The 10716-nt window shown below is 39.2% G+C and overlaps 1 pseudogene; it reads right to left on the bottom strand.

Moving 5' to 3' along the window:
- Positions 1-336: 336 nt before the first annotated feature.
- On the bottom strand, positions 337-404 carry LOC138848083 (U6 spliceosomal RNA; annotated as a pseudogene).
- Positions 405-10716: the final 10312 nt, after the last annotated feature.

Here is a 10716-nt window from a genome sequence, read left to right as displayed (position 1 = left end):
TGTAGATACAATGAACAGATGGCAGGAAAAATTAAAACTCTGAATGTTTACAGATTTCCAGAACATTTACATGAATTGGAAAAACTCCAAAAAATACAGTGAAGAAACAGGCAAGGATCTGAATAGACATTTCTCAGAAGAAATGTACATGGTCAAAACATGTGAATATGCCCGATGTCACTAGCCATTATGTAAATATAAATCAGAACACCATATCAGTCTCCAACACCTGTGGGAGAATACAACACTCAGGTGTTTGTGTGTGCAGCAAGTGGGTTTAGAGGACCCTGTTCACCTCTGGAGAGCAGAGCCTACAGGGAGGTAAAGAAACCTTACTGCGCAGGGGCATGCTAATCTTCTCTGTATCATTCCAATTTTAGTATATGTGCTGCCGAAGCGAGCACATGTGCTGCCGAAGCGAGAAAGAGATGAAAAGAATTTATCTCAGCTAGCCACTAATATTCAAGAAACAAGGTCTTCAGGAAAGCCAACTCAACTGACATTTTCATGTCATTGTTAAATAAAGGAAAAATTATCTAGGTTCAGCAATACGTAGTTTATAAGAGAAAGACTACAGAGTAATTTCCTTGGCATAGAAATAACTTTTTTTTTTTTTTTTATCCATGAGGGCTTGCTATCACCACCACACACCCACATCCCATATACAAATGCCTGGCTTGAGTGGTAGCTTCTCTGCTTTGAGGCAAGTTTCTGCTAGTGTGCACCCTGGGAGGAGACGGAGGATGGCAGAAGTGCTTGGGTCCCTGCACCCAAATGGGACATCCAGAATGAATTCCCAGTTCCTGGTTTTGGCTTGGTCAAGCTTTGGCTATTGCAAGTGTCTGGGGAGTGAAGCAGTGGTTCCCTCTTCCTGTCACTCTGCCTTTCAAATCAATAACTGTTGTTGGTAATGACTAATAATGATATTCACTGATTGTCAAATTTTGAATCTATTAATTATAGACAATTTATCTTTGTATTTTTAAACTTTCATAATGTTCTGTAGCCAATTTCATCACTAGAAATAAAAACTTTTCCTCAAAAAAAAAAAAAGAAACCTTACTGCTTTCCTAATGTGCTTATTAAGTTCTTGACCAGCGCCTGTTAGTCTTGCCACAAACTTTCTAGTCTTACTACTTTCCTTCTTCTTCTTCTTCTCTGTGACTTGTAAAATAGTATACATTCTATATACTGTGGATACTTTTGATTTATTTTATTCCTTCGGTCTCCTATGAAGTTCCTCCACAAAAGCACAGCCCTCAAAATATTCATTCATTTATGCAGTCTGCAGATTTCATGAGCTACTAAATTCCAAGTAGTATGTTAAAGGCAAGATCTGGGCCTAAGAGAAAAGTGGTCTAAATTCTGTGCCTAGAAGAGGATTTGGGACATAGTAGAACTTCAGTGAAGTGCTATGTGAATGACATGCACTCATTAAATGAGTAATCTAAAGCATACACTTCATTTAAGCAACACAGCAGCCCTACTCACCTCAGGTAGAGCAATTGAGAGGAATAATGTGAACAAAAATAAGACATCAATAAGTTGAATAATAACAGAGAAAAAACAAAATGAGATAGATGCCAACATTACTGAGCTATTTTTGAGGAATTAAATTGATAGAGGGGCTGGCATTGTGGCCAAGTGGGGAAAGCTGCAATCTGTGAGGCCAGCATAACATCTGAGTTCCACTTTGAGTTTAGGAATCTCCACTTCCAATTTAGCTCACTGCTAAACACCTGGGAAACCAGCAGAAGATGGACGAAGGACTCAGGTCCTTGCCACTCATGTGGGAGACTTGGATGAAGCTCCTGACTCCAGCATGCCCCAGGCTCAACTGTTGAAACTCTCTGGGGTGTGAGCCAGCAGATGAAAGCTATCTATGTCTTTCCCTCTCTCTCTAAATCCACCTTTCAAATAATAAAGATTTAATAAACAAATTAACTGATTTCAAAATACACAAAAACATGAACAATACTATATCATTTTTATGCCAAACTGATAAAAAATAACAAATGCTAGAGAGCACATGGGAAAAGAAAACCATCATATATGGTGGGTGAAAACACAAGTTAGTACAGATGTTATGCAGAACAGTATGGTCATTCCTTAAAAAGGATAAAAATTGGGGCTGGCGCTGTTGTGCAGTGAGTTAAAGCCCTGGCCTGAAGGGCCAGCATCCCATTTGGGTGCCAGTTCTAGTTCCAGCTGCTCTTCTTCCAATACAGCTCTCTGCTATCTCCTGGGATAGCAGTAGAAGATGGCCCAAGTCCTTGGGCCCATGCACCCATGTGGGAGACCCAGAGGAAGCTCCTGTCTCCAGGTTTCATAATGGCATAACTCTGGCCTTTGTAGTCATCTGTAGAGCGAACCAGCTAATGGAGGACCTCTCTGTGTCTCTACCTCTATTGTAACTCTTTCAAATAAATAACAAAAATTAAACTAAGATAAAAATTGACCTACCATGTGAGAGTTATCTTGCTCTTGGCTATATAGAATAAGGAAATTTTATTAGAAGGAAAGGAGGAGAGCATATCAAAGATACAGCAATTTTCCCATAACACAGCCACTATAACACAGTTCACTGCAGCCAGGATGTGAAACCAATCTAGCTGTCCATCAATGAAAAACAATGGACAGGGCAACCTCTTTTAGATACAAAAAAAGAACAAAATATTATTAAATTAATTGAAATAAGCCAGAAGCAGGAACACAAATGTCACCTGGTCCTTGTCGCATGTGGAAGTGAAAGAAAATAATGGATCTGAACACAGAACTGTGATTACTAGAGGCTGAGAAGGGAAGCAGCTAGGGATAGAGGGGGATTGGATAATAGGTATCAAAAATCAAAGAGGCAGAAAGAACTTCTGGTGTTCCATAATATAATGAGATGACTACATTCAACCATATTAGGTTCTGTGTGAAGAACTGAAGGAGAGGAGCTGGTAGTCTCAAATCATGGAGAAGAATTAGAAACTGTAGTTGCTTGGGGGCCAGCATTGTGGCACAGTGGGCTAACACCCTGGCCTGAAGCACCAGCATCCCATGTGGGTACCAGTTCTAGTCCTGGCTGCTCCTCTTCTGATCCAACTCTCTGCTATGGCCTGGGAAAGCAGTAGAAGATGGCCCAAGTCCTTGGGTCCCTGCACCCAAGTGGGAGATCTGGAAGAAGCTCCTGGTTCCTGGAATCAGATTGGCAGAGCTCCGGCCATTGTGGCCATCTGGGGAGTGAACCGGCAGAGGAAGACCTCTCTCTCTCTCTGCTGCTACTTCTCTCTGTAACTCTGTCTTTCAAATAAATAACTCTTTAAAAACTTAATAAAACTGTAGTTGCTTAGCTTGATCACTTTTTACTGCATAAATGTGTGCAAATATTGCACTACACCCTGTAATAATGCATGACTAGGACACATTAATCACAAATTATTTCAATGAAATTTTAAAAATTAGAAGCATTTCTTTATATTAACAATGAACTATTTGAAAATGAAATTAGAGAAACATTTCCATGCATAGCAGCATAAGAACCAGGAACCAATGTCTTCAATGTTATCAGTGATGAATCAGATTCACAGCCCCCAGCACTCAGTTTTTGCCATATACTTTACCATGGCAATTGTGGGCATATAGTAGTAAATCAATGGACAGGAATCCTTTGTCTCTAAATCTGCTAAATAAATAAACAAGGAATTCATCAAAGAAAAAGAGATATCAATTTGGATGCCAGGCACAAAAAACACATGCACTTGAGCTATCCTCCAGTTTGTGATGCCAACAAATCTTTCAGACATGTTACATTTTCAGAGACTTTTCTGTAATCTTGCTAAGCTTTCTGGAAATCTGCCTTATAGCAAAGGGTTTCCCAATTCCATTACACTCATGATTTTTCTTTTGTGTGATATATTAGTTTACCATCTAGAGATAATTTATGGTACAAAACTTTTCTATGCATGCATGTTTTCTCATTTGTGAGTCTATTCATGGGAATTGAAGACTGATTTATAACAGAAATACATTTTCCAAATTCATTGCATAGACTTTTGTTCCTTATGAATTCTCTGAAGTCTGTTGATGTCTAATTTCTGGCTAAAGGTTTTATTGTATTTACAGCATGCAAAGACTATCACCTTTTGTGAATTCTGTGTCTATACAAGCCTGAAATAAAGAAAATGTTTTTGCACAATCAGTATACGCCTAAGAAACCACCTGTGTCAATTCTCTGATGTACCATTGACTTCTGACTCTAATAATATTTATAAGCTTTCTCCTTTACATGAGTCTCTGTTGGATAGGATGTGATTTCCAGCAAAAGGTTTTGTCACAATACTTACATGAATTTTGGAGAAAAGCTCTTCCACATTCATTATATTGTTAAGGTCTCTCCCTTGTTCAAATTCCATGATGGATTATGAGGCATTACCTATGTGAAATGACTTTCTCACATTTATTTCATTCATTAGATATATATGTTGTGCATTCTGATATAAGGAGAGATTTGGGCAGAGCTTTCCAACACTCATTACACCCATAAGGTTTCTCTCCCACGTGAATTCCCTGTTGTCTTATGAGGTATGGCTTCTAATTAAAGGGATTTTACTTTCAAAGGAGTTTTTCCCTATATGAATTTGATGATGTACAATGAGGGCTGAATTATGGTAAAAGGCTCTGAGTCATTACATTCATAAAATTGCTCCCCATGAGAATTCTTTTATGTTTGATGAGGTCTGATTTGCACCACAAAGGCTATTCACATGTATTATATTCATGCATTTCTCCCCTTGGTGAATTCTCTAATATTTCATGAGATATAACTTGCACAAAAAGGTCAAGTAGAAAATTCCCTGTGTGGATACTCTGATATCTTATGAGTTATGAAGTACAGCAAAGAGGCTTTCCACCATCCTTCCATCCATAAAACCTACCTAAATTGAGCAACAAAGATATAGAAAACCTAAACACACACATAACCAGATGGAAATGATACCAGTAATAAAGACCATCACTACCAAGAAAACCCCAAAACTGGAAGGCTTCACTGCTGAATTCTAACAGACATTTAAAGCACTAACTGCAATTCTTCTCAAGTTATTCAAAACAATTGAGAGAGAGGCGATTCTCCCAAATTCTTTCTATGAAGCCAACATCACCTTCATTCCTAAACTTGAAAAAAGTGCAACAAAGAAAGTAATTATAGACCAATTTCCCTGATGAACATACATGCAAAGATCTGCAACAGAATTCTGGCCAATTGAATCCAACAATGCATCAGAAAGATCATCCACCCAGACCAAGTGGGATTTATCCTTGGTATGCAAGGATGGGACCAAAGGCTTTTCCACAGTCATTTCATTTATAAGCTTTCTCCATGGTGTGAAGGCTCTGATACTTTCTGAGGTTTGACTTCTCAGCAAAGGTTTTTCCACAGTCATTGCAATCATAAGGTTTCCCCCAGTACAAATTGTCTGATGCTTTGTGAGCTTTGATTTCTCAGCAAAGGCTTTTCCACAATGATTGCATTCATAAGGTTTCTCCCCTCTGTGAATTCTCTGATGATTTATGAGGTTTGCCTTCTGGCCAAAGGATTTTCCATAGTAATTGCATTCATAAGGTTTCTCACCTGTGTGAATTCTCTGATGATTTATGAGGTTTGCCTTCTGGCCAAAGGATTTTCCACAGTCATTACATTCAAAAGGTTTCTCACCTGTGTGAATTCTCTGATGATTTATGAGGTGTTTCTTCTGGCCAAAGAACTTCCCACAGTCATTAGATTTGTAAGATTTCAACCCTGTGTGAATTCTCTGATGTCTAATGAGATCTGACTTCTGGTGAGTGGTTTCCACACAATCATTACACACATGAGGGTTTTCCACAATATGAGTGCTGTGATGGAGGGTATTTAATACTGAATGAATTCCCACAAGGTTTACATGCATAGGATTTCTTCCCTATATTTGGTCTATGATTCAGTCTAACATGTGATTGGTAAATGACAGGTTCCACAGTCCCAATATACTTATAAATGTTCTCTCTTTTCAGGTGAATACAATCAGAATTCCACAGTCAGTCAGCTGGGAGGGGTGGATGAATCCGGAAACAGCTGGTTTCCTTGTACTAAAACAAGCGCCATATCACGAAGGACTCTTGCATTTCTTTTTCTTTTTTGCATTTTTCACATTTTCTTATTTATCATGGTTTGTAATAAATTTTCTGATGTGGGTTGTGGTTTTGAGGCTGGCTTAAGGAGTTCAGGGAACCAGAGGAATGGTCTTTTTCAATTAGGGCACAGCTGTTGTTTCTCTCCAATTCTGGCTTTCTGTAATTGCTTTGGGTGCCTCAGGCAATTTTTCACTTTGAGCGACTTTTTCCTAAATGTTTTGTTGGTCTGAGTTGGTTTTGCCTTTTTCCTTTTCAAATTGTGTATTCTGATGCAATACAAACAAGGGTTTAGAACGAGGATCCATTAGGAAATTGAAAAACAGAACATATTGGGTTTTCATGATTAGAAATCATAGGCAACATGACCAAGATGAGTTTTTGGGTTTTGGAAAATGACATAGAACCCTTCCACTGAGGGGCAGATATTAATTTCCTCCAAATCGAGAGTGAGTGCGATTTTCAGGTGAATTCAATCAGAATTCCACAGCCAGTCAGCTAGGAGGGGTGGATGAATCCGGGAACAGCTGGTTTTCTTGCAACTAAATCAAGCCCAATATCACAAAGGACTCTTGCATTTCTTTGGCTTCTTTCTCTTTTTTCTTTTTTTCATGGTTTGTAATGAATTTTCTGATGTGAGCTTTGGTTTTGAGGCTGCAATATAGAGTTCAGTGCACAGGAGGAATGGTCTTTTTCAAACAGGGCACAGCTGTTGGCCTGCTTCAATTCTGGCTTGCTGTCATTGTTTTGGGTGCCTCAGCCGATTTGTGGTTTCTTGTGTGGCAATTTCCTAAATGTTTTCTGGGTCTGAGTTGGTTTTCCCTTCTTCCTTCCCAAATTTTGTAATTCTGACGCAACACAAACAAGAGTTTGGACAGAGTAGCCATTATGAAATAAAAAACATTACAAATAGGCATTTGAAGAATATAAATCTACAGGTAACACGACCAAGGTGAGTTTTTGTGTTTTGGAAAATAAAATGGAACACTTTGGCTGAGGTGACAGATATTAATTCCCTCCAAACTGAGTTTCACTACGATTTTCAGGTTAATTCAGTCAGAATTCCACAGGCATCAGCTGGAGGTGTGGATGAATGCGGGAACATTCGGTTTTCTTGAGACTAAATCTAGTCCAATATCATTATGGATTCTTGCATTTTTTTGGCTTTTTTCTCATTTTTCTTATTTATCATTGTTTGTAATGAATTTTCTGATGTGAGCTTTGGTTTTGAGGCTGGCATATTGAGTTCAGGGCACAAGAGGAAGGTTCTTTTTCAATCAGGGCACAGCTGTTGGCTTGCTCCAATTCTGGCTTGCTGTCATTGTTTTGGGTGCCTCAGCCGATTTGTGGTTTCTTGAGCGGCAATTTCCTAAATGTTTTCTGGGTCTGAGTCGGTTTTGCCTTCTTATTCCCAAATTTTGTATTCTGATGCAATACACGCATGTTTTGGAGAGTAGCCATTATGAAAGAAAAAAAAAAAAAACACAGCGCATTGACCTTTCAGGATTAGAAATCTACAGGCAACACGACCAAGATGAGTTTCTGTGTTTTGGAAAATGTCATAGAACGCTTCTGCTGAGGGGATAGATTCTAATTCCCTCCAAAATGAGTGTGAGTGCGATTTTGAGGTGAATTCAATCAGAATTCCAGAGTCAGTCTGTGGAAGAGGGGATGAATCTGGAAACAGCCAGTTTCTTTGTGTCTAAATCCAGCCAAATATCACAAAGGACTCTTGCATTTCTTTGGCTTTTTCACATTTCCCTTATTTATCATGGTTTGTAATGAATTTTCTGATGTGAGCTTTGGTTTTGAGGCTGCAATATAGAGTTCAGGGCACCTGAGGAATGGTCTTTTTCAAACAGGACACCGCTGTTGGTGTGCTCCAATTCTGGCTATTGTCTTTGTTTTGGGTGCCTCAGCTGAAATTTGGTTTCTTTAGTTTCACTGCGATTGTCAGGTTCATTCAGTCAGAATTCCACAGGCAGTCAGCTTTAGTGGTGGATGAATCTGGGAACAGCCGGTTTCCTTGCAACTAAATCAAACCCAATATCATTATGGATTCTTGCATTTCTTTGGCTTTTTCACTTTTTTCTTATTTATCATGGTTTGTAATGAATTTTCTGATGTGAGCTTTGGTTTTGAGGCTGCAATATGGAGTTCAGGGCACAAGAGGATGGTTCTTTTTCAATCAGGGCACAGCTGTTGGCTTGCTCCACTTCTGGCTTGCTGTCATTGTTTTGAGTGCCTCAGCCGATTTGTGGTTTCTTGAGTGGCAATTTCCCAAATGTTTTCAGGGTCTGAGTTGGCTTTGCCTTCTTCCTTCCCAAATTTTGTATTCTGATGCAATGCAAAGAAGAGTTTGTATAGAGTAGCCATTATGAAATAAAAAACACAACAAATAGGCATTTGAAGCTTAGAAATCTACAGGTAACATGACCAAGGTGAGTTTTTGTGTTATGGAAAAAAAAATGGAACACTTTGGCTGAGGTGACAGATATTAACTGCCTCCAAACTGAGTTTCACTGTGATTTTCAGGTTAATTCAGTCAGAATTCCACAGGCAGTCAGCTGGAGGGGTGGATGAATCCGGGAACAGCCGGTTGCCTAGCGACTAAATCAAGCCCTATATCATTATGGATTCTTGCATTTTTTTGGCTTTTTTTCTATTTTTCTTATTTATCATTGTTTGTAATGAATTTTCTGATGTGAGCTTTGGTTTTGAGGCTGGCATATTGAGTTCAGGGCACAAGAGGAAGGTTCTTTTTCAATCAGGGCACAGCTGTTGGCTTGCTCCACTTCTGGCTTGCTGTCATTGTTTTGGGTGCCTCAGCTGATTTGCGGTTTCTTGTGTGGCAATTTCCTAAATGTTTCCGGGGTCTGAGTTGGTTTTGTCTTCTTCCTTCCCAAATTTTGTATTCTGATGCAATACAAGCAAGATTTTGGACAGAGTAGCCATTATGAAAGAAAAAAAAAAAACAGCAAATTGACCTTTTTTTTTTTTTTTTAAACTTTTATTTAATGTATATAATTTTCCAAAGTACGACTTATGGATTACAATGGCTTCCCCCCTATACCGTCCCTCCCACCCACAACCCTCCCCTTTCCCACTCCCTCTCCCCTTCCATTCACATCAAGATTCATTTTCGATTATCTTAATATACAGAAGATCAGCTTAGTATACATTAAGTATGGATTTCAACAGTTTGCTCCCACACAGAAACATAAATTGAAAAATAATAGATGATTTTTTTTTAAATGATGATGAAATCAGATCAGACCTATTGTCATGTTTAATCCCAGTGAGAGTCAAGTTGGGAATTGATAATTTCTTTTTTTCTTTTCTTTTTTTTTTTTTTACAGAAGATCAGTTTAGCATGCATTAAGTAAAGATTTCAACAGTTTGCACCCCCATAGAAACACAAAGTGAAATATATTGTTTGAGTACTCGTTATAGCATTAAATCTCAATGCACAGCACATTAAGGATAGAGATCCTACATGAGGAGTAAGTGCACAGTGACTCCTGTTGTTGACTTTACCAATTGACACTCCTGTCTATGGCATCAGTAATCTCCCTATGCTCCAGTCATGAGTTTCCAAGGCTATGGAAGCCCTCTGAGTTCTCCGACTCTTATCTTGTTTAGACAAGACAAGGTCATAGTCAAAGTGGAGGTTCTCTCCTCCCTTCAGAGAAAGCTACCTCCTTCTTTGATGACCTGTTCTTTCCACTGGGATCTCACTCGCAGAGATCTTTTGCCAGAGTGTCTTGGCTTTCCATGCCTGAAATACTCTCATGAGCTCTTCAGCCAGCTCTGAATGCCTTTAGGGCTGATTCTGAGGCCAGAGTGCTATTTAGGACATCTGCCATTCTATGAGTCTGCTGAGTATCTCACTTCCCATGTTGGATCACTCTCCCCTTTATTTACTCCATCAGTTAGCATTAGGAGGTACTAGACTTGTCTATGTGCTCCCTTAGACTCCCAGTCCCTTCACCATGACCAACTGTGAACTGAAACTGATCACCTGGAACAGTGAGATGGCATTGGTACATGCCACCTCGATGGGATTGAATTGGAATCCCCTGGTATGCTTCCCACTCCACCACTTGGGGCAAGTCAGCCTGAGCATGTCCCAAATTATACATCTCTTCCCTCTCCCATTCCCACCACCATGTTCAACAGGGATCACATTTCAGTTAATTTTCAACACTTAAGAATAACTGTGCATCAATTACAGATCTAAACCAGTCATATTAAGTAGAACAGATAAAAAAACTACTAAGAGGGATAATGTATTAAGTTGTTCATTAACATTCAGGGCCATGCTGATCAAGCCACCATTTCCCATAGTGTCCACCTCACTCCAACAGGTTTCCCTCTTGGTGTTCAGTCAGTCGTCACCGATCAGGGAGAACATATGGTATTTGTCCCTTTGGGACTGGCTTACTTCACTCAGCATGATGTGTTCCAGATTCCTCCATTTTGTTGCAAATGACTGGATTTCGTTGTTTCTTACTGCGGTATAGTATTCTAAAGAGTACATATCCCATAATTTCTTTATCCAGT

Source organism: Oryctolagus cuniculus, unplaced genomic scaffold (assembly GCF_964237555.1).
Source record: "Oryctolagus cuniculus unplaced genomic scaffold, mOryCun1.1 SCAFFOLD_96, whole genome shotgun sequence".
Lineage (NCBI taxonomy): Eukaryota > Metazoa > Chordata > Mammalia > Lagomorpha > Leporidae > Oryctolagus > Oryctolagus cuniculus.
The sequence above is the reverse complement of the archived record's forward strand: the minus strand, read 5'-3'. Positions and strand labels throughout refer to the sequence as shown.